The 25,498-nt window shown below is 45.7% G+C and overlaps 1 long non-coding RNA gene across 1 annotated transcript; it reads right to left on the bottom strand.

Moving 5' to 3' along the window:
* Nucleotides 1-4,904: 4,904 nt before the first annotated feature.
* LOC141092543 (uncharacterized) lies at nt 4,905-24,847 on the bottom strand. Its single transcript, XR_012232834.1, has 5 exons — nt 24,450-24,847; nt 13,821-13,900; nt 13,049-13,175; nt 9,627-9,689; nt 4,905-5,609 (listed from the first exon to the last, which is right to left on the bottom strand). It is a non-coding gene; the product is annotated as an uncharacterized lncRNA (long non-coding RNA).
* Between the last annotated feature and the right edge of the window lie 651 nt (nt 24,848-25,498).

Below are 25,498 nucleotides of genomic sequence, written 5' to 3' on the forward strand. Positions count from 1 at the left end.
TTTATTTTGTCTCCGTCAACTATTGAAATGGACCCGGCCAAGGTACAGGCCATTTATGATTGGGTTCAGCCCACTTTTTTGAAGGCCCTCCAGAAGTTTTTGGGTTTTGCTAATTTTTATTGGAAATTTATAGCTAATTTTTCTGGTATTGCCAAGCCATTGACGGATTTGACTAGGAATGGTGCTGATGTGCTGAATTGGTCTCCGGAGGCTGTTTCTTCCTTTCAGGAGCTGAAGCGAAGATTCACTTCTGCTCCAGTTTTGCGGCAACCTGATGTCTCACTCCCGTTTCAGGTGGAGGTGAACGCTTCTGAGATTGGTGCAGGAGCGGTGTTGTCCCAAAAAGATCCTGTGACATTTAAATGAATCCTTGTGCTTTCTTTTCCCGAAAGTTCTCCCCATCCGAACGTAACTATGATGTGGGGAATCGGGAACTGTTGGCCATGAAATGGGCATTTGAGGAGTGGAGACATTGGTTGGAGGGAGCCAAACACCAAGTCATGGTCCTTACTGACCACAAGAATTTGATTTACCTGAAGTCGGCCAAGGGCTTGAATCCTAGACAGGCTAAGTGGGCCTTGTTTTTCACACGTTTTGATTTTGTGGTCTCTTTTCTTCCGGCCACTAAGAATGTCAAGGCAGACTCCCTCTCTAGGAGTTTCCTTGCTGATTCTCCTGTTGTGACTAAGCCTGCTACCATCTTAGGCAAGGGGGTAGTTCTTTCTGCCATCTCGCCCGATTTGAGACGTGCTCTGGAAGAGTTTCAGGAGGACAAACCTGAGCGTTGTCCTAGTGGAAAGTTGTATGTTCCTGACCAGTGGAGGAAGAGAGTGATGTCTGAAGTTCATTGCTCTGCATTGGCTGGTCATCCAGGTATTTTTGGTACTAGAGATCTGGTGAGTCGGTCTTTTTGGTGGCCTTCCTTGTCTCGTGATGTCAGGAATTTTGTGCAGTCCTGTGGGACTTGTTCCCGGTCTAAACCTTGTTCTCACTCTAATGGCTTGTTGATGCCTTTGCCGGTGCCCAGGAGGCCATGGACCCATATTTCAATGGATTTTATCTCTGATATGCCTGTCTCTCAGAGAATGACTGTCATTTGGGTGATTTGTGATAGATTCTCTAAGATGGTCCATCTTGTACCACTCCCTAAGTTGCCATCTTCCTCTGAGTTGGTGCCCTTGTTTTTGCAACAGGTGGTTCGCTTGCACGGAATTCCTGAGAACATTGTATCTGACAGAGGAGTTCAGTTTGTGTCTAGATTTTGGAGGACTTTCTGTTCCAAGCTGGGAATCCAGTTGTCCTTCTCCTCTGCGTTTCACCCTCAGACCAATGGGCAGATGAAGAGAACAAACTAGACCTTGGAGTCGTATTTGAGATGTTTTATTTCTGCCGATCAGGATGATTGGGTTTCATTTTTGCCCTTGGCCGAATTTGCTTTAAATAATAGAGCTAGTTCTGCCACTTTGATGTCACCTTTTTTTTGTAACTTTGGTTTTCACCCTCGATTTTCTTCAGGGTAGGTGGAGCCTTCTGCCTGCCCAGGTGTTGACACTGTGGTGGAGAGAATGCACCAGATCTGGGACCAAGTAGTGGATAAGTTGTCTCTCTCCCAGGAAAAGGCCCAGCGGTTTTCCAACCGGCGTAGGACCATTGGTCCTCAGTTTAAGGTGGGTGATATGGTTTGGTTGTCATCAAAAAATATCGCTATGAAGGTGGCTTCTCCTAAGTTTAAGCCTAGATTTATTGGACCTTACAAGATTTTGGAGATTATTAATCCGGTCTCTTTTCGGTTGGCTCTTCCTGTCACATTTAAAATTCATAATGTGTTTCATAAGTCCTTGTTGAAGAGGTTTGTTGAACCAGTAGTTCCTGTGGTGGCACCTCCTGACCCTATATTGGTTGAAGGTAACATGGAATATGAGGTAGAGAAGATACTGGATTCCCGTCTGGCTAGACGGAGACTCCAGTATTTGGTTAAGTGGAAGGGTTATGGTCAGGAGGATAATTCCTGGGTCACCCCCGGCCGGGGATGGCAGAACTCCCAAAAAACAAGGCAAAACAAAAACAAAACTGAAGTGTACAAAGGAGAGCAGAAAAACTTAGCTTTGAGACGCAGGAATCAGACTGGTCTCCAAGAATCCAGCAGGATCACCAGCAAGGCAGAAGGGCGTCGGCTGCCTTATATCCAGTCCTCAATTCCAGCCACCCAGTCATCATCTAGCTGCCCATGTGTTTGATAATCAGCCTCACTACCTTCCTTCAGCAGAGGTGGGAGTTCATCAGACGTCAACGGTGAAGGGAAAAATGAACTCACAACACTTTTCATTCTCTACTCAACCCAAGAGTGCAGGTCCCTACCACGGAGCTTCAAGCTGACGATCTGGCGAATTACTTCAAAGAAAAAATTGACCAGATCCGACAGGAAATTATCTCCCAATCACCTCATACCATGCACTGTCCTCCCTCCCTCACTGCATCTAGCTCACGCTCTGACTTTGAACCAGTCACAGAAGAAGAAGTAAGCAGGCTCCTTGCATCTTCTCGCCCAACCACTTGCACCAGTGACCCATTTCCGTCACATCTACTCCAGCCCCTTTCCCCTGCTGTCACCCCTCACCTAACTAAAATATTTAACCTCTCTCTCTCTTCTGGTATCTTTCCCTCCTCATTTAAGCATGCCATCATACATCCACTACTTAAAAAACCATCCCTCGACCAAAACTGTGCCGCTAACTATATTCCTGTTTCTAATCTTCCCTTCGTCTCTAAACTCCTGGAACGCCTGGTCCACTCCCGTCTTATCCACTATCTCTCAGAAAACTCTCTTCTCGACCCGCTCCAGTCTGGTTTCCGCTCTTTACATTCTACTGAAACTGCCCTCACTAAAGTCTCTAATGATCTACTAACAGCTAAATCAAATGGTCATTACTCCATGCTAATTCTCTTGGATCTCTCTGCAGCATTCGACACTGTGGATCATCAGCTCCTCCACACTATGCTCCGTTCCATTGGCCTCAAGGACACCGTTCTCTCCTGGTTCTCCTCCTATCTCTCTGACCGCTCCTTTACTGTATCTTTTGCTGGCTCCTCCTCCTCTCATCTTCCCCTTACTGTTGGGGTTCCTCAAGGATCAGTCCTAGGCCCCCTCCTCTTCTCTTTGTATACTGCCCCTATTGGTCAAACAATCAGTAGATTTGGTTTCCAGTACCATCTCTATGCTGACGACACCCAATTATACGCTTCTTCTCCTGACATCACGCCAGCCTTTCTAGAAAACACCAGCGATTGTCTAAATGCTGTGTCTAACATCATGTCCTCACTATATCTGAAACTGAACCTGTCAAAGACTGAACTCCTTGTGTTTCCTCCCGCTACTAATGTACCTATACCCGACATTGCCATTTCCGTGTGTGGTTCTACTATTACTCCCCAGCAACATGCCCATTGTCTTGAGGTCATACTTGACTCTGAGCTTTCCTTTGTCCCCCACATCCGATCACTGGCTCACTCTTGTTATCTGCACCTCAAAAACATTTATAGAATTCGACCTTTTCTTACTTTTGACTCTGCAAAAACTCTTACTGTTTCTCTTATTCATTCTCGTCTTGACTATTGTAACTCCCTTCTAATCGGTCTCCCTCTTACCAAACTCTCCCCCCTCCAATCTGTCTTGAATGCAGCTGCCAGGATGATATTCCTAGCCAATCATTACACTGATGCCTCTACCTTGTGCCAGTCATTACACTGGCTACCCATCCACTCCAGAATCCAGTACAAACTTATTACCCTCACCCACAAAGCCCTCCATGGCTCAGCACCACCTTACATCTCCCTTGTTTCAGTATACCATCCTACCCGTGCCCTCCATTTTGCTGATGACCTGAGGTTAGCATTCTCAATAATCAGAACCTCCCACTCCCGTCTTCAAGACTATACACATGCTGCGCCAATTCTATGGAATGCACTTCCCAGGTCAATACGATTAGTCCCCAACCCCCACAATTTTAAGCGTGTCCTGAAAACGCATTTATTCAGACTGGCCTATTGCCTCAACATATTAACCTAATCTATCCCTGTGTGGCACAGCCAAAAGTATTACCATAACCAGGTTTCCCGCATCATGTTCCCACATGCTTTATGCATCCATTAGCCCTCTGCATCCGTACTGTTACACACTAACATTATGGCTGGTCCATACAATCAGGGCAACTGTTACCACCCACCTTTCGTGTCTCCCCTTTTTTCCTCATAGAATGTAAGCTTGCGAGCAGGGCCCTCATTCCTCTTGGCATCTGTTATAATCTATGTGATTATTGTTATGCTGTAATGTATATTGTCTGTACAAGTCCCCTCTGAAATGTAAAGTGCTGTGGAATATGTCAGTGCTATAGAAATAAAATTTATTATTATTATTATCTTTATGTTTGAAGCATGATATGTGGGAAAAGGTTGAAAAGTTCCAGGGGCTTGAATAGTTTTGCAAATCACTGTATATGGATTAAAAAGGGACAATAAATTCCTCAATAGAATGCTAAAACAAGATCTCCAGTGGCGTATCTTCCCACCCCGATGGGCGTTTTGGTTGTAATTCCTTCCTCGGGGGCGTGCAAATAATACAGGAGCACAGGTATAAATATCCACAAAATCGGAAGTGGATCCGAGACTGAGGTGCCGCGTTGTCATGGCAACTCCCACACCCGCCGCGATGCTTATTGCATAGCAGCCGAGACCGGAAACACGTGGGTCCCACATGATCCAGTGTCAGGTGCATCGCTGAAGCAAAGTCGGCAGAGGTGGGAGGAACAGAGCAACGCGTGCGCACCAATGCCAAAATATATTGGCGGCCATTAAGGCAACTGGCAAGCATGTATAAAATAAAATAAGGGGATAAATATATTTACAATATGAAAAGTGTGCATAAATTGATATAGTAAAACAACCTCAAGTAGCAGACTGTAATTATTAGAAAAAAAACACCAATATTGCAAAACGGCGCATGCACACAAGATTATTAAGAAACACCAGCAACCATTTAAATAAAACTGGCAAAAGCAGGGGAAAACATATACTGTAGGATCATGACAAATCAAGAGAGCTGGGATAAAAGGAACATCACCAGAATGGTACAGACTAATTATTAAATATGGACCCAAGAGAATATAGCATTATAAACATACAATCATATATATGAATAGCCATATTGGATAATCACTGGATAGGGATATAGCATAATGAGTATATCATATATTATATTTTAATTGCATCCCATATAATTAACAGTGAAATATTAAAAGAAAAATATCAGCACCCAAATGGACATAGCTATATAATAAGTAGGTGCCAAAAGATGGTAACATGACTTAAAGAGTTGATATTAGAAAATGTATAACGTATATTTTACATCACTACTTATACTACAAGATCAAAAAAAATAAAGATTATACAGGTCATATATCAATGATCCGTATGAGTTCGTACACACATAAATAACAAAATCATTGTGTATCCTATGTGTTCCTTAATCTGGAAGAGGTAATCTGTAAATTTCATGATTGCTCCCAGCTTGTTTGAAGATGTTCAAGTATCCGGTTAGATCATAAACCATAAACCTATATAAAAGGAAAAAAAAATTAAAAACAAAAAGCAATAGAAAAATGCCGTGATGTGCCACATTATGCAACAGTCAAATAATCAGAGAAAGGGCACAAAGCTGAAATTCTCATTCAAGCCTAAGGGTTGGATTGTCTGGAGAGTCCAGATCCACCGCGTCTCCATTTGACCCAAACGTTTGGATAACTTACCACCCCTAATATTGATGTCTAAAGCATCAATAACTCGCATTCTCAACAGGGCACTGTTACACTGATGAAAGGCCTTAAAATTATGCAGTATTGTTTTAAGGATGGAGCTATCCGTGTGGGCCATAGCCGCCTGAATCCCAAGCACATGTTCTCTTATGCGGACCTTAAGTTGCCGTGTCATAAGGCCAAGATATGTAAGTCCGCATGGACAGGTGGCATAATATATAACATATCTAGTGGTACAAGTAATCCGTTTTATAATTTATAATTCCTTGCACCACTAGAATTAGAAAAAGAATCGCAACAATCCATGTTGGGAGAGGCGATGTAGCTCCCACAAGGAATGCAACCACCCTCACGTAGAATTTCATCCAAAAATGTTGTCACATGCTGTCCGATGTAATGACTATGGGTAAGGTGGTCACGCAAGTTCCTTGCACGTCTAAACGTGATGTATGGCCTGTCAGGTAGAAATTTGTTAATGGTTGGGTCGACCTTAAGGATAGGCCATGCCTTCTCTAGTGCCGATCGTACCCTGTCAGAGTGTGGGTGGTAGCTAGTAATAAACCTTAATTGTCTATTACTGCTGGGTTTGACATGGGGCTGAATATTATACAGCAGGTCATTGCGGGATGAATATTTTGCCCTATGATAGGCTTTTTTGACTATACATCTGCTGTACCCACGTGCCAGAAAACGTATCTTTAGTTCCTCCGCCCGCTTCTCAAAATCACTATCAGTGGAGCATATAGAGTATAAGCAGAGGAACTGCCGAACATTAGGGATGAGCGAGCATAATCGTAGGTATTCAGTACTCATTAAGTAGTGAAGTACTCGCGGTACTCGGAACATATCAGAACAGATATCCTCCTAAGCTAGTCAAATCTAAAATAAACCCACTCCAACTTCCAAAAATATTAAGCTTTGATATTTATGAGTCTTTTGGGTTGATTGAGAACATAGTTGATGTTCAATAATAAAAAGACTCCTCTCAAATACAACTTGTCTAATAATTCTGCACTCAGTGTACTCTTGTGAACCTTAGGAAGGAGGTATAGAGTGGCTACAGTGCAGGGCCGGACTGGGACTAAAATTCAGCCCTGGCATTTGAAGTTACACAGGCCCACTAGTCACATGGTGACTATATAATATCTTTGTACACTTGTAGTTTACAAGAAGTGAGAGGAGATTAACATGACTATATAACATGTAGCCACAGCTGTGCCCAGTATTTCAGCTCAGTCCTATTTATTGCTTTTAGGTACAGTATTCCTCCCAAAGCTCTGTCCCCTTTTGTACGCACGGTGACAAAATTCCTGGCAGAACTGCTATCCATTGGGCAACCAGACCCCCTGGTCATAGCCGCCCCTATCATACCTCCCAAGTTTTGAAGAAGGGAAAGATGGACAAAGACTGCGGCGCGCTCAGCAAATTTTGGCCACGCCCAGCCACACCCATTTCACAACTAGTCACACCCATGTCCACACCTAATCGCACCCATTTAGCACTGCTGATCACACTGACTGGTACTGAGGGCACAGTGGCTGGCATTATGGGCACACTGACTGGCACTAAGGAAGAGAGAAAACAGAGAGAGAGAGAAAAAAGAAAACAGAGAGAGCGAGAAAGAAAGGGGAAAGAAAGAAAGAACAGTGAGAGACAGAGAAAGAACAGAGAGAGAAAGAAAGAAGTAAAGAAAAGAAAGAAAGAACAGAGAGAAAGAGAGGAAAGAAAAAGAAAGAAAGAGGGGAAGAAAGAACAGAGAGAGAAAAAAGAAAGATTAGAGAGAGAAAGAAAGAACAGAGAGAGAAAGAACAGAGAGAGAAAGAAAATGAGGGAAAGACAGAACAGAGAATGAAAGAACAGAGAAAGAAAGAAAAAGAGAGAAAGAAATAAAGAAAGATTCTACAAAGATACTATAGCAGCCCGGCTTCCATTGTAGTGCCCACCTGAGCCTACCGGTGCAGGACATATCATGATCCGCTCACATGGCCGGCATCCCCGATTCCAAGGCGATCCTGCTGTCTGCGCTGTCGGAGGAGGACACGGTGATGGATCTGAAGCATTCCTGGTTCCGTCACAATCTCCTCAAGAAATTATCTCATTTCCGGTCAGCTTCCAGCACTTCACTTCAGGTGGAACGTCATGTGTGTGTTTTAAAATGCTCCTCGGGGCTCCGCCGTGTACTCCTGTGTCCGTGGGAAAAGCCCGCTTTGTATGCTTTGTACACACTTGGCTCCGCTCCGTACATCCCGTACACATATGGCTCCACTCCGTCCACCTCGTACATGCGTGGCTCCTCTCCGTACACCTCGTACACGCGCGGCTCCTCTCCGTACACCTCGTACACGCGCGGCTCCGCTCCGTCCACCTCGTACACACGGCTCCTCTCCGTACACCTCGTACACACGCGGCTCCTCTCCGTACACCTCGTACACACGGCTCCGCTCCGTACACGCGTGGCTCCGCTTCGTACACCTCATACACAGGGCTCCGCTCCGTACACCTCATACACGCGCGGCTCCGCTCCGTACACACGGCTCCTCTCCGTACACCTCGTACACGCGCGGCTCCACCTCGTACACACACATGGCTCCTCTCCGTACACCTTGTACACACTGCTCTGCTCCGTACACGCGTGGCTCCGCTCCGTACACCTCATACACACGGCTCCGCTCCGTACACCTCGTACACGCGCGGCTCCTCTCCGTACACCTCGTACACGCGCGGCTCCGCTCCGTACACCTCGTACACGCTCGGCTCCTCTCCGTACACCTCGTACACGCGCGGCTCCGCTCCGTACACCTCGTACACGCGCGGCTCCGCTCCGTACACCTCGTACACGCGCGGCTCCGCTCCGTACACCTCGTACACACACGGCTCCGCTACATCCATACTGTAAATCCTGACCCCACACATACTTACCTCAACCAGCACCATGACAACAGCAAAGCAGAGTCTTGCAGACGGTAGAGGCAAGGCTGAGCGCACAGGACCTGTGATGAGGTCACAGGAGGGGCGGAGTCAGGGGTGACATGATCGGGGGTCTGGACAAAGGCTCCTGATCATGTGACTCCCTGACTCCTCCCCTCCTGTGACCTCATCACAGGTCCTGCGAACAGAGCGAGCAGGCAAGCGAGTGCGACGCTGTGAGTGGCTGCGGGGGGGGAGGGGGTCTCATGCTAAGGCGAGGATGGGGTGCGTGGGGGGTGCGTGGGGGCTTATCTCCCTACAGTGCGGGAGGAACTTGAAACTATCACCGCCGTGCCCACAGAGGGCCGGCGGCAGGAGCAACAGTGGCCGCAGCAGCTGGCAAGCGGCCAGATGATCGGGCGCTGCCGCCCGTGGTCCACGTGACAGCGGCCCAGCGGGAAAATGCCCGGTTGGTTATATTGCCAATCCGGGCCTGCTACAGTGGGTTCATTAACTGATAGTGCCAAAGCCAAATCTTTGGTGATAATGTTGTGCTGAATGGCCCGTTTCAAAATAGTATCAAGTAGACTTCAATAGGCTGACGAAGGATTGTATGTCAGCTTTCTATAACAATTGTTATTGTTTAGCTGACAATATGCCTCCCTCTCATACATTTTTTTGGCCACAAAACAAGATTACCACCTTTATCAGCAGTATTCAGCTCAACATCAGGTAAGTTTTGAAGGTATTTCAACCTAACTCGTTCCTCCCTCGGAAGGTTACCACATTGACTAGATCTATGGATCTTTAAAAGATCTTCAGTAACCACCCGGACGAACAGTTCAATATTTGAACACGAAGATAGTGGGGGGAACTTCATGGAGCGTGGGCGGATGGAAGGGGGAATCTTACCTCCTTCATGTGTATGTTAAATCACCAACTCCTCCAGCATCCTCAGTGCATCCTGTTCCTCTTCTGTAGGAAATAATTGATGATTTCATTATTAAAAAAATAACGCCTGAACATCAATTACCTCGCAAAGATTTGTAAATTAAAACCACAGTGAAGGTATCATATCGAGGTAAGGGAGAGAAGGAGAGCCCCTTGCCAAGAAGAGAGAGATTGAAAGAGATCGAAAGTAGACAAAGTTTACTGAATAAGGTTAATCACCTTATTGTCTTTTCTATTAGACTCTGGTGAATTGGCAACGCGTCTCCTATAATGGTGGTAGGAATGGTCACATAATCTACCACTATCTCCTGCAGTCCATGTAGTTCCTGACACAGAGGAAACGTCAGACCGCTCACGTAAGGTACTGTCACACTTAGCGATGTACCAGCGATCCCGACCAGCGATATGACACGGTCAGGATCGCTGGTACATCGCTAAGTGGTCGCTAGTGAGCTGCCACACAGGCAGATCTCACCAGCGACATCGCTGGGGACGGGAATCGCTACTTACCTGTCACACCAGGCGATCCTGCGTCCTCCCGCCCGGCTCCACGCGTCGCTCGTCTTCACAGCAGGAAGCGCCACAGGAAGCTGACGACGAGAAACAGTCCTGAACGTTCTCGCGCGATCAGCGATAACCAGCGGGGGAGCCGGTCGTAGGTAAGTATCAGACACAGAGATATCGCTAGCAATATCGCTATAACGTCACTAGTTATAGCGATATTGCTAGCGATATCTCTTAGTGTGACATGCCCTTAAGGGATTATATGGATATGCTGGAAGGTGCATGGTGTAGATTCGGATTGTTCTTAGGTCTCCATAAATAAAGAATTATCAAACAAAAAGAGTTTAAGTCTCTATTATATTTGGAAAGTTGGGATTCCTGAATTTTCATGACCATCAGGTCCATAGATTTTTCTAATTCCAAATCAAAATGCTGAATTTTTTCAACAGGACAACTAGCCCGTAAATCTGCCTGCGCTGTATCAATTTATCCAATTCAAAAATATTGGTGGTATTGAAATTAATCAAAAGCCGCGTAAGGGTTAGAGAACACACACTGCAGGCCTCCTCCCATTTGGTAATAAATTGTTCATCGTCAACTGGAAAGGCAGGGATAACACGAACCCTCAACCCTCTAGGAATCATCATAATACATGCCATAGTCCTCAATATAAAAACGCGTCTTCCGTTTTTGTGAAGACACGTTTATTCCATCCAAATCTGTCCACTTTCGGGGAAACAACAAGCCGTGGTTTACAAATAAAGTCAGGTTGATCCGTAAGAGAAAAGAGGAGGCTTATAAAGCAGGCGATATTACTGAATTCAAGAAACTTAGGAACTCGCTATCTAAAGAGATCAAGTTAGCCAAACACGAGTATGCAAAGATTCTGGAGGAAAGGTTCTCATCAAAAGATACTAGATCTGCATGGAGAGGATTAAGAGAGGTCACCAATTATAAAAGCCACCCCACTATAGTGAACCCCAGCAGAAGTCTGGCAGCAGAGTTAAATGAATTCTACTGCAGATTTGAGGCAAGCTCTACACACAGTGGCTATTCATCTCTAAGCTACTCAGTCTGTTCATATAAAGATCATTCATTGTGCAACACCCAAGTAGTGATCTCCGAGGCAGAGGTGATACGCATCCTGAAGGGACTTAAGGTCAAAAAGGCACCTGGCCCTGACGGTGTATCTCCAATGTGTCTGAAAGTATGTGCTACCCAGCTTGCCCCTATACTGACAAATATATACAATGTGTCACTGAAAGTGCGTTGTACCTCAGTGTTGGAAAAATTCCACAATTATCCCTGTCCCCAAGAAAGTGGGATCCTCTGAGTGGAAAGACTATAGACCAGTAGCACTCACATCTGTAGCTATGAAAGTCTTCAAAAGAATTATGATGTCCCACCTGATAAAATTCACGCAGAAGCTATGGGACCCGCTTCAGTTTGCCTATAAGGAGAATCGTTCGGCAAACGACACTGTCAATCTGGCACTGAAGTACATTTTGGATCATACAGATGAACTGCACTCATATGTCCGGATTCTTTTCATGGACTTTAGCTCAGCGTTCAATACCATTGATCCGAATTTACTTCATAAGAAAATGGTAGCTCTTGGAGTCCCTCTCAACTTATGCTTGTGGATTTATAACTTCCTGACAGCCAGGATACAGAGTGTAAAAGTTGGACCATTCACTTCGGACACCTTGGTCACAAACATCGGGACACCTCAGGGGTGTGTTTTGTCCCCGTTACTGTTTTCTCTCTATACGAATGATTGCATCTCTTCAGCAGACTCAGTAAAAATCTTGAAATTTGCCGATGATATGACACTGATTGGTCTCATCAGGGGAAATGCTGAAGACTTGTATCGGAGTGAGGTGGAAAGAATATGTGACTGGTGTAAAGCCAATAATCTTGTACTCAACACTAAAAAACTGCTGAGATGGTTGTGGATTTTAGGAAAGATCAACATGAGATACTTCCAATCTACATCCATGACGAAGTGGTTCTTAGGGTCACAGAGACCAAATTCCTTGGTGTTATCATCTCTCATGATCTTAAATGGGGGAAAAACGTGGATGCTGTTATAAGAAAAGCACAACAGAGGATGTTCTTCCTGCGTCAGCTGAAAAGATATGGTTTGTCTAAGAATCTGCTGATCTTATTCTTTAATGCTGTCATCAGATCTGTGATTTGTTCCTCTCTGATAGTCTGGTATGGGGGAGCCACTGCGCATGACAAACTCCGCTTACAAAGGACTTTCAGAACAGCAGAGAGAATTATAGGTTCCCCCCTGCCTAAAATCCAGGATCTTTATGATAAGAGTATTCGATCCCACGCATTGAAAATTTCATCCGATCCCTCTCACCCGGGACACTCCTCATTCCAACTACTCCCTTCAGGACGTCGCTTCAGAGTCCCCAAATGCAGCACCAACCGCCATATGAACAGCTTCTATCCACTCTCTGTTCAACAATTAAATCGTCATGTGTAGACTATATACTGTATCTGTCTTGTTAGATGTTACTTGTTGTATCTGTTGTTATATATTATGTTGCCTCTTTGCCACAAAGAATTCCTTGTATATATGTAATATGTACTTGGCGATAATAAATTTGATTGATTGATATAGTATACTGCACTTCCCATAGTCCACAATATAGTATAATGCACCCATAGTCCTCCATATAGTATAATGCACTCCCCTTATTCCTCCATGCAGTATAACGCATCGAACCATAATCCTCCGTATTGTATAATGCACCCCTCTATAGTCCTGAATATAGTTTATTCATTTCCCATATTCCTCCTTATGGTATGATGCACCCCATTGTTCTCCATACAGTGTAATGCACTTACCATAAAAAAAGACTCACCTCTCCTCTTCGTTCTCCTGCAGTCCCAGTCTCTGCAGCGAGCACTCTGAAGCTTTATCTTCACTGCCCTGCATAGCAAGTGCAATGAAGTGATGTCATCATGCCAGCTGTGATGAGACATTATGCACTGAGGAAGAATGATGGGAGAGGGAGTGTCAGCCTCAGGCATCAGTCAGCATTGATAAATATGAACTGTTGTATGAAGCCACCTTTAGAGGTCTTTTAGCTTGCCTACACAATGCAATCAGAAAAACATGCAGTTTCAAAGTTAATCTTTTATGAGCTGCACTGGGAATATAAAAGCTGAGGTTTGGCCAAGGTTTTTGCTTCCTGTACCTACAGTGAATATAAAAAGAGAAAGAAACACAAGTGCGAATTCTCTGTTACGTATAACTGGGGATGTGGTTGTACTCAGAATTAGCCAGTTACATTTAAATGCATGATAAATAGTAGTCAGTGCACAGCTGCCATCATTTACAGTGATTCTGCTTAACCCCATATAAAGTTTAACTGTTTCAGTAGGATTTCCCTGACATTTTTTAGTTGCATTTTACTGCAAAAGCCATGGTCTGAAAACAGCTTTTAACACAGCAAACTGATCTCATTCTTGAAAGTTATCAGTCAGGAGAAGATTACAAAAAATTCCAAGGCATTAGCTACACCATGGAACACTGTGATTATGGTAATCAAGAAGTGGCTAAAATTTAGCTCAACTATAACATTATATAAAATCACAAAATTCAAGATAAAAAGCGGACGGCACCGCTGTTACCGTGTGACTTCAAATGATGTGCGGCATGCAGAAGCTCAGCAGCTGGGAATCTTGGGTGCCAGACCTGGAAACAGTCAATCCTGGGAATCCATGCAAAGAAAAGAGGTCACACTCATCGAGATGGAAGTTTCACTGATTTATTGACATATCATGAACATGTCAAGTCGGGGGAGTGACATAAGGAGTGCAAGAAAGGCTGACAACGGCCGTTTCGCGCTGCTCGAGCGCTTCAACGGGTCAAACAGTGGGGGGAAGTGCCGGGTTCATATGGAAATCACATCACTCCGTACCTCCTCCCTCCACAGCTGCTGTCTAAGTGAGACATTAGTGAATAAAAACATGCTGAGATGCATTACAACATACAAAAGCATAAATACAACTTACTGCACAAGCAGAAAAATGGTTACATCGAGAGATAAATAACAATGCATATTCATATATCGAAGACTACTGTTATTTTCATATATCGAAAACTGCTATTTTTTTCTTTTTCTTATGGAAAACATCTACAATCATATGTATCCAGAGACCAAACTGTCTCACTATTATTGTATTGAACCATTAATATACTCACAAAAAAAAAAAAAATTTTTTAAATTCTCTCAAAAAATTTTTTTTCAAAAAAAATTTTTCTTATCCTGAAATGAAAAATTATATAAAACTCATCATCCCTCAAAAATTGACAAAAAAGCAAGAAGAAAATTTAGCTGAGAGGCTGTGCAGAGAAATACAGAAAGATTAAAGGAGCTGCAGGAATTCCTCCAAGTAGTGGTTGTTCACTGCATGTTACAACAATCTCCTGTATTCTACTTATGTCTGGTCTGTGGGGAATGATGGCAAGACTTTTCAAATTTTTTTAATTAAAAAAAAAACATCCAAGCCTCACTGTGATTTTCCAAAACCAACATCAAGCTTGTCAAAAGCATGTGCGAAAACATGTTATGGACCGATGAGGCAAAGGTTGTACTTTTTAGCCATAATTCCAAAAGAAATTGAAGGTGTGGAGAAATTATGGTGGAGGTATTTATGAACAGTTCCAAATATCTATAATTTTTGCATCAAAGCCTTTAGGCTTCTGTTAAAAAGCTAAAGACTAATTTCACCTTAAGGCACAGTAAGGACCCCAAACATACTTCCAAATCAAAGAATGGCTTTGCCATAAGAAGATCAGTGTTTTCCAATAGCCAGAGCCCAAACCTGAGTCCAATTAAAAATCAGTAGGTTGCCCTGAAGATGGCCCTGTACACAGGAGATGCCCTTGCAATCAGACAGATTTGGAGAGCTACTGCAAAAAGAGAGGGAAAAGATTGCCAATTGTAAATATACCATTCTGAGAGACTCCAAACCAAAAAGGCTGAATGCTGTCAAAAATTCAAAGACTGCATTAAAAAAGTATAGGTTTAAGGGTGTGCATATTTATGTATTTATGCAACACATTAGTTCATTATTTTTCGGTTTCCACAAAAAATGATTTCAATTTGTTTTTAAATTAAATTGCACAGATTAAAGGCTACATTAATACATTCATGATCTTTTATTTACAATAGCATGTAAAAGTTTTGGCACCACTGGTCAAAACTACTGTTATTGTGAACAGTTAAGCAAGTTGAATATGAAATCATCTCTAAAATGGCTATAGTTAAAGATGACACCTTTCCATTGTATTTTAGGCAAGACAAATGTATATTTTAATCTTTAAAATTTTAATAATTTCAAAAAGGAAAACGGGCCGATGCAAAAGTTTGGTCACTATTGGAATTTTGTGTGCTTTGATAATTTTGACCAAAGTTTCTGACCTTAATTAGCCTGTTAGGGTTATGGCTTGTTCACGATCATCGTTAGGGAACGGCAGGAAATGCAAATTTCCCAGCTTCATAAAAATCCAGCCTCCTCTAATCTTGTGCCAAAAAACATCAGCCATGGGTTCTTCTAAGCAGCTGCCTAGCACTCCGAAAATGAAAATGGCAGAGGCCCACAAAGCAGGAGAAGGCTATAAGATAGAAGAGTTTTCCAGTTGCCCTTTCCTCAGTTCAAAATGTAATAACGAAATGACAGTTAACCATATCAGAGTAGGTCAAGGTAAGGTCTGGGAGACAAAGCAAAATTTAAATGAGAGCTGCTCATAGGATTGCAAGAGAGGCAAATCAGAACCTCCGCTTGACTGCAAACATCCTTCAGAAAGATTTAGCATGCAATATCCCTGCCAGTATCACTGCATGGCTTCCCATCTCCCATCTTACTCACCACTCTGGGTCATGCTGTGAGTTCTGTCCTCTGCCAGCTCCTTGCTGTGGACCTCATGTCCTTACTTGTTGTATACTCCCTAGCTGTATGCTTAGGACAACGGTCCCAGCACTTCCTGTGTCTTCTAGAGACGTGTGCACTCTCCTAAGATGTCCCCAGCTTATTGCCAAGAGGTATCGGCTACTTAAGACATCTCCACCCATAGGGAGATGCCTGAGCAACAAACTGTCAGTCTGAACTTTGCTGCTGAGTTGCCAGGTCCTGTCTTGTGTTCTGCCTCTCTGGGGGCTGCATCCCTAGCCCCATTTCTGTGTCTTGCATTCTGCCTCCCGGGGGATTGCATACCCCGGCCTGAATCCTTCGTCTTGTACTCGTTCCCGTGTCTGTTCTTGTGTGTATTAAGTCCATTTCTTGTACCTGTTCTTGTCCTTGTCTGTTTCCTTCCCTACTCAGCTGTGTGTAGCCTTGTGTCTACTCCTTCTGCTCTGCTCCTGTTCTGCATCCTGTAGCTCTGCTCTCTGCTCTGCATCCTGCGGCTCTGCTCTGCATCCTGCAACTTTGCTCTCCTCTCTGCTCCGCAACCTGCTGCTTTGCTCTGCTCTCTGCTCCGCAACCTGCTACTCAGTTCTGCTCTCCGTTCCACAACCTGTGGCTCTGCTCCTGTTCCGCACCTTGTGGTTCTTCTCTACTTCCGTTACGCACCTTGCGGATCTGCTCTCCTCTTGTTCTGTGTCCTGTGGGTCTTTGTCCTTCTAGTCATATCTGGTTCCTAACAGTTCCTGTTCCTCCAGTCTGAACTGGTTCCTACCTGCAACTTTATCCTACTCGTACCTGCCTGTTTTCCTGTCCTACCCCTAACGGTTGCAGTTCCTCCAGTCAGCCAATCCCGCCTGCCTGCCAGAGTGCCAGCAGAGCCCTCCTGCCTGCCAGAGTCCCAGCTGAACCTGCCTGCCAGAGTGCCAGTCATGCCCGCCTATCAGAGTGCCAGCCATGCCCACCTGCCTGACAGTGCCAGCCATGCCTGCCAGAGTACCAGTCTTGACCGTCTGTACTTGCCCGCACCTGTCATTAGTGTTCCGTCCCCCAGTGGGATCAGCTGCTACAGCCAGACACCGCCCTGGAGTGGTACCTGGCAGCTAGCTGCCGCACAAGCCTGACCTCACCACTAGAGGCTCCAGTGAGCACCAATGTAGCTGCTTAGTCAGTGGGCTACAATCCGTGCTTGCATCACCCTGTCAGGGCTTGGGCGTTACATAGCAGACTCTGGAATTGTGATTCATTGTTCTACTGTTCAGAAACATCTGCACAAATAAGGCCTTCATGGAAGAGTCATCATGGAAGATTCATCAGAACAAAATCTCTCCTGAGTCCCCACCATAAAATTCAGTTTCAGAAGTATGCAAATGAACATCTAAACAAACCTGATGCATTTTTTTAAACAAGTCCTGTGGACCAATGAGGTTAAAAAAGAACTATTTGTTTACAATGATAAAAGGTATGTGTGGAGAAAAAAGGGCACAGAATTTCAGGAATGAACATCTCGCCAACCATTAAGCATGGGGGTGGATCAGTCATGCTTTGAGATTATGTTGCAGCCAATGGCACTGGGAACATTTCACAGGTAGAAGGAAGAATGGATTCAATGAAATTTCAACAGATTCTTGATGCAAACATAACACCATCTGTAAAAACCTGATGTTGAAAAGAGGATGGCTTCTACAAATGGATAATGATCCTAAACACAAGTCAAAATCCACAATAAACTACCACAAAAGGCGCAAGCACATAGTTTTACTATAGCTCTCACAGTTTCCTGATTTGAACATCTTTGAAAATCTGTGGCTAGAATTCAAAATAGCAGTGCAGGCAAGGCAACGCAGGAATCTCACAAAACTAAAAGAATTTTCCAAGGAAGAATGGATGAAAATCTCTCAAAAAAGAATTGAAAAACCCTTGGCTGGCTGCAAAAAGCGTTTACAAGCTGTGATACTTTCAGAAGGGTGCGCTACTAGGCAGGGCCACCATCAGGGTGTTATTGCACTTACTACTGTATGGGGCCTGGTGAGCAGTAGCAAAAAAGGGGGGTCTGGACACAACGGCAGTCCGGGCCCCCCTGTCTTGCTTCAGCTCATCGGGCCCCAGGTGTCATGATCCAGGATTGGGTTTGTCTTTGGCCCGTCCTGGTCAGAAAGGGGTTAATTGTCTCTGCCTCTCTCTGGCAGAAGGCCGCTATTTAATGCTTACTTGACCTAGGTCCGGTGTCAGTTATACTCCTGCCCTCGGCTGAGTTAGTTGACCTCGTGCGTACGTGTGCCTTGTGCCTGATAACTTGCTGCTTGTTTGGTTTTGATCCGGTTCTGTCCCTGTTACGAGTTTTGCCTGTCCCTCTTGTACTGCGCTACCTCTCTGTGTATGACCCTCTGCCTGTGACTTGACTATTCTCTGCTCGTCCCCCTGGTACCACACAGCCCTCTCCGTGTACGAACCCTCGCTTGTCTGACCTGCGTTTTCCTCTACTACTGTTTCCCTGCAGTAGGTACATTACATCTCTGCAGCAGTAGGATGCTAAGCCTCGTCCCCTGCAGTCACATGATCGTAGGTCCTGTGACTCCTTACTATTTTCAGTGCCGCAGGTCCTGTCTGCTTGAACCATCACTACAGTATTGGACCCCGTGCTCTCCCATAGTGTGGGTAAGTCACCCAGCTCTGTGTGGCAGTTTGCCGATGCTGACAGGGTCCTGACACTAGCGTCCTGAAACCAGGAGTATTAGTTCAGGGCTGCTGCATGGATCATTACTAGACACGAACACAGCCTACATGTTATAGGTTACCTCTAGCTCACAGCAACAAAGTTTCCAACTGAACATGCTCTCAATCACCTGTTGGATTAACATTCTAAGACAGAATCCTGTCAGTACAACAAGATGGTGGCCATTTTGAAGTATTATAGATATTACTTCTCTATACAAAACAAGTGTGATGAAAATAATGATAGGTATTTAGGAATTCATTTAAAATGACATTTTCTTTTCTTATATTTTCTATTTGCAGGGAACCTCTTTTAGCTACACAAACATTTTCCATTTTAATCTAACATTTTACAATCCTAAAATTCACTACTATATTATAGATGATCAAATCTTTTGAAATTTAAATTTGCCAGTAGAGATGAGCGACTTTGCCTTTTTTCGGGTCGAGTCTGGTTTCATGAAACCCGACTTTCTAAAAAGTCGGGTCGAACGAAATCGGCCGACTATAGGGAAAAGTCGGGGTCCGACTGAAACATGAAACCCAATGCAAGTCACTGGGGAAGCAAAGTTGGCAGGGAGTGGAGGACAGTACCTACAGGGCCCATTTCAATGCCAACGACATCCATTCTTATTACTTAAGCTTGGCAACCTTAATTTACTTTATAATAATAGTTACGCATTGAAAACTGGGGGTTATTTGGCTAAAGTTGTGGGGGGGGTAGGGCTTGCGCCAGGTTTTCATGTGCCCTGGACCAAAGAGTGTCAGTGCGCCCTTTTAACACATACCACAATTCATAATGCTCCGATACGGCACAGAAATATAGGTATAGTACAATGAAAAATACTTCACTGCTTACATGACATGACTGATATCTATTTTAAATTCTACAATAGCTCAAAAAACAGACAGTATATTACTCCATACAGTATTATGGCCACCACCTAGTGCACCATACAGAATAATGAGCCCCATATATTTCTCCATACAGAATAATTGGCCCATATAATGTTCCATACAGTATATAATGAGCTCCACATAATGCTACAGTATATGATGGTCCCCATGGATGATGCTCCAGTGTCTTATGGGTCCAAATAATGCTCCATATATAATGGGCCCCATTTCTAATGTTTCAGTGTATAATGGGCCCCATGCTGCTCCAGTGTCTGATGTCCACCATTTGGAATGCTCCAGTATATGATGGGCCAAATGGATGATGCTCCAGTGTATGATGGGCCCCATATATCATTCTCCAGTGTATATTGCTCCCCAAAAAATGCTCCCAACATTTAAAAAAAATTAAATACCTCTCCTCGCTGGGCACTGCTCTACTCTGGACTCCTCAGCATTGCCATCTTTAAGCTCTCTGCGCTTGTACTGTTTCGGTAGAGGGCATACAGACGTGATGTCATCGCGCTCTGTAACCCTGAATGTCACTGTCAGGAAAGGCGGAAGACGTCACGGCGGTGGAGCAGGGAGAGGTAAATATTGCAAGTGCTGTGGCTTTGAGCAAGCATGGGGGGCCCACTCGAGGGTGACGGCACTGGCACAGGGCCCCTCATAGTACGATGATATGTCTGACGGCGAGTGGGCCCTCCCACCGGCAGAGACACTTTATTGTACTATGAGAGGCCCTGTGCCAGGGCCGTCGCCCAAGGGTGGGGCCACACACCTGTTCAGGGCAACAGTACTTGCCCGGGTGTGGCAGGTGGTGACCCCGGTCCTGGTGTGGGGGGAGGTTTAAAAAATAGCTTATGTTGATGTGTAGGCTGGACTTTCAGCTGCTGCAAATGGAGGAATTGGAGAAGTCAGAGGAAGAGGAGGACAAACCTATGTGTTATCAGGGGAGGGACAAAATCTTTTGAAACCCATGCATGGTTCATTTTTATGAAGGTTAGATCATCAACATTTTGGATCGACAGACGAGTCCTTTTTTCTGTCAGGATTGATCAAGCAGCACTGAAGGCTCTTTCAGATAGCACACTACCAGCAGGGCAAGCGAGCTCCTGTAAAGCATATTGTGCCAATTCAGGCCATGTGTCCAGTTTTGAGGCCCAATAATCAAAGGGGATTGACCTGTGAGGGAGAACCTCGATATGGGAGAAGTAGTTTGTAACCATAGTTGACAACTGCTGTCTCCTGTCACTTGCAATCGATTCTGTATTAGCTGTCGTGTGCGCGGGACTTGAGAAATCAGACCACAACATGGTCAGGATACCCCTGTCTCCAACGCCATTTCGGCTGTGTGCACCATGAACACCTCTTCCATTTTGCCCACTACGGCTCATGGGAGAACCAGCTTCGCTGCTGTGTGCTGGGAATGCCTCAAACAACTGGTTTACCAGAGGTGCTTGCTTGTTAGCCAATATTAGCTCTAGGTTCTCCTGCGTCATGATGTTGTGTAATTTGCCTTTATAGCGTGGATCGAGGATGCTGGCCAACCAGTAGTCGTCATCCCTCATCATTTTCGCAAGGCATAGTCACACATGTGGGCCAATGTTCCAGGTCTCAATGCTGCACTGCCAGTGGTGGGTGGAGGAGCACTTTCTGGCAAATCCACATTCCTCCAGTCATGCACAAACCCTGTACCTGACCTTGGCAAGCCCACAGTTTCTCTTGCCCCCTGAGAAGCATCCTCCTCCCCAAAATAATCATCCCCCTCATCCTCCGCCTCATCTTCCTCTTCTTCCTCCACCTCATCCATGCCAGTTCCCTGACCAGACAATGGCTGACTGTCATCAAGGCTTCCCTCCTCCTCCTGTTGCTCCTGAGCTGCAGACGCCTGATCCTTAATGTGCGTCAAAGTTTGCATGAGCAGACGCATAAGTGGTATGCTCATGCTTATGATGGCATCGTCAGAGCTTACCAGCCGTGTGCATTCCTCAAAACACTGAAGGACTTTACAGAGGTCTTTCAGCTTTGACCACTGCACACCCGACAATTCCATGTCTGCCCTCAAACTGCCTGCCCGTGTATCCTCACACAAATGCATTACAGCCTGCCTCTGTTCACACAGCCTCTCAACCATATGCATGGTGGAGTTCCATCTTGTAGCAACGTCTATGATTAGACGGTGCTTGGGGAGGTTGAGTGATCGCTGAAGCTTCTGCATACGACTGGAGTGGACGCTCGAGCGACGGATGTGCGACCACAGTCTTCGCACCTGATGGAGCAGGGCTGTTAACTCCGGATAATTATTTAGAAAGCACTGCACCACCTGGTTCAAGGTGTGAGCCAGGCAAGATATGTGTGTGAGTTTTGAAAGGGCTATGGCTGCCACAAAATTCCACCCATTATCACTGACTACCTTGCCTGGCTCAAGATGTAGACTGCCCAGCCATGACTCAGTTTGTCGATGCAAGTAGTCAGCCAGTACCTCCGCGGTGTGTCTGCTGTCGCCCAAAGACATCATTTTTAAAACAGCCTGCTGCCGCTTACCACTAGCTGTTCAATAGCGGGACACCTCGTGTGCAACACTGACAGACGTGGATGGAGTGCTCATGCGACTGCGCTCTATTGATGAGCTTTCACTTCTGGAGGAGGAGGAGGGTCTATCGCCTACACCCAACTGTTTCCTATACCGTGGGATAGGCAGCACTGTTACACCGCCGCTGTCCCCTGTGGAGCCTGCATCCACCACATTAACCCAGTGCGCAGTGATGGACACGTAGCGGCCCTGGCCATGCCTACTGGCCCATGCATCTGTTGTGAGGTGCACCTTTCCACTCACTGATTGTTTTAGTGCATGGACAATGCGGTCTTTCACATGCCGGTGGAGGGCAGGGATGGCTTTTCGAGAAAAGAAGTGCCGACTGGGTAGGTCATAGCGTGGGACAGCGTAGGCCATGAGCTCTTGGAATGCTTCTCTTTCTACCAAACGGAAGGGCATCATCTCTAATGAGATCAGCTTGGCAACATAGGCGTTCAAAGCCAGTGTATGCGGATGAGAGGATGAGTACTTTCTTGTCCTACTCAGAGTGTCTGGTAGGGTGAGCTGGATTTGAGAGCTGCATATGGGGGAACTAGCATTGGACATGACGGACTGAGAAGGGGTTGGTGGTGGTGAGGGTATTGATGGCCTAGATTCAGTGTTTCCTCGCGAAAATATTGTGATTGCCTGACTGCTTTGGCCTAGCGACGACACCTCAACATTTCTTGATGGTGGCGTGCTTAGCGTTGGCCTTACAGTGGGGGAAGCGATGGAGCGTTGCCGGCTAACTTCAGTTGGAGCAGGTGCACATGTGCTACCTGAGGTTTTGTTGTCCGTCCACGCTTGCAAGTGCATGTTGGTTAAATGTCTAAGCATGCAACTGGTATTCACATTTCGTAGATTTTTCCCTCTGCTAAAAGGTCCTTCGGCACTTCTTACAGATTACCTTTGCATCATCAGTAGGATTTTGTTCAAAAAAGTGCCACACTGCACTCTTCCTACTATGGTGCAAATTTTCAGGGCTTGAACGCTGTGCTAATTTGACCATCTGGCCAAGCTGTCCTGCAACTCTTTTAGTTTTCTTGGCAAGTCTTTTGACAGAAGCGGGCCTGCCGGATACCACTGCTGCAATGATGATGCCTGCTGCGAATCCTTCTCCTGTTCTGACCTATTGTCACCAGCACCCTCTTCCCCCCAATGGATGCCAATCCGGGTCAACAACTGGGTCATCCATGACCTCGTCTTCAATGTCACCTGCACCTTCCTCTGTGTCACCATCTAAGGTGGTATAGTAGAAGGGAAGGGGCACCTGAGTTTCATCAGGGTCTGATTCGGGCTCAGTAGACTGCGAGGGAAATGTAGTGCTGTGGGTGAATGTACCAGCAGATTCATCTAGCAGTGGCTGTGCATCAGTGCACTCCATGTCAGATTCTTCTTGGACTGGGGAATTCAGGATTTGACTTGATAACCCAGGAATGGTATGTGAAAAGAGCTCCATGGAGTAATCTGAAGTGTGTGCTGCAGTATCCTTCACTTTTGGTGTGGGTGAAGGACACAAGGAAAGGTATTGTTCCTGACCAGAGGCCTGCACTGACGACTCTGTGCTTGCAGTTTTTGGAACTTCAGAAGAGGAGGCGATAGATCTGTAGGCTGTTTCGGCAATGTAAGCCAAAACCTGTTCCTGATGCTCTGGCTTTAAAAGCAGTTTACCTACTCCCAGAAAAGGGAACCTTAAAGGCCTTCTTGTGCCAGACAATGACACAGGCTCAACACCTCCTGCCTTAGCTGCTATTGTGCTTTTGCCAGAACCAGCCGATGCACCACCACCATCAGTACCAGCTGCGCCCCCCCCACCCACGTCCGCGGCCTCTTCCACCAGACTTCCTAATGTTTGGGAAAATGTACCAAAAATACCAGCAGAGAAATGGTACTGTATGAGTAGCGTACAGCTATGTAAGAAGTGAAATCTCCGTTGTGAGGTAGCGCTGTCATTCAAGGTTGGGGAACACTTGCTTGGCAGCGAATAAGTCACATCCAGCACGGGTTTTCATAAAGCAGTATAATCCATGAGGTTTATTTCAGCTTCATAAACCGTCACAGCAACAGAAAACAGCATACAGTCAGAGTTCAGCTCTGTTATCCTTGCATCACACAAATTATGCACTATTCAATGCGCAGGCTTTCTAGCCACCAAGTTATCTTACCCACATCAGGGTTGCCTCGTGCTGTTTCACCATGCTGCACGTTTATTCCCTCCAGGGAACTAACAGGCACACATCGCCATTACACACAGCGTCCACCTGTGCTGTCAGGCAGGAAGCCCTATGTCAGCGGGACTTTCCTCTCTGGACCAATCGGGTCCCTGCATTCACCCACATGTGACCAGACCTCAGGTACCTTATATGGTCCATAACCACACCCACAGGTGATCACATGGCTATGACCTCACCCAAGGTCCTATTGCAGACAACCACACACAGGCTTCCCTGACACATTGTAACAGAACGTACTAGTCAGCAGTGCCTCTGCTGATCATTATGATCTTTCAGTATCCTACACCTATCAGGGCAATGGAAATGTTTATACGGCTGTCCTTGGACACCCACACAGCGCCCCCTAGCGGACACAGCGGTCACTGCACCACATACCTCCCCCCTATGTTCAAACCTGTGGGGTTGAACACACAGCATAACCCCCGGCTCTCGAGACTGGGCACTCACTACACCTTGCCCACCAGGTCGAGAAAACCGTCTCCATTTGTCATACGGCCTCATCTCTACGTTAGGCCTCCCCCGCTCCCAGCGGTCATAATACCGGTTATTGTCTTTGACCCCCCAGTCACGGTTTGTCTGCGTCATCAGACACTCTCTAGTCTCCACCTGTCTGCAGTACGCTTCGTCACCTGATCTTTCTCTCACTGACCGTCTCTTTCGGTTGGTGCGGTCATAAGTCTTAGTAGAGCCTGCTGTCTGGTCTGAGTCTGACTCAGTCAGCGTCTCACAGGAACTATGGTCTTTCAACGTCATCCTGCCAGTCGAACTACCCCTTGCTGACACTCTTCTGCCATCTGCCCTGTCAATTCTTGGAGGAACCGTTCGGGTCCTTACATCTTGGGCTGGAGGTGGCCGCCACCTGGTATTCTGTATTTCTTTATTAATTCGCCGACGGTCCAGCCTCAACTGCTCAATTTCTTGCAGGTACTCCACTCGATACTCCACGAGCATCCGAAATTCTCTCAGGCTTTCCACGGAGC

Source organism: Dendrobates tinctorius, unplaced genomic scaffold (assembly GCF_039654945.1).
Source record: "Dendrobates tinctorius isolate UK_male_01 unplaced genomic scaffold, ASM3965494v1 ptg000003l, whole genome shotgun sequence".
NCBI lineage: Eukaryota > Metazoa > Chordata > Amphibia > Anura > Dendrobatidae > Dendrobates > Dendrobates tinctorius.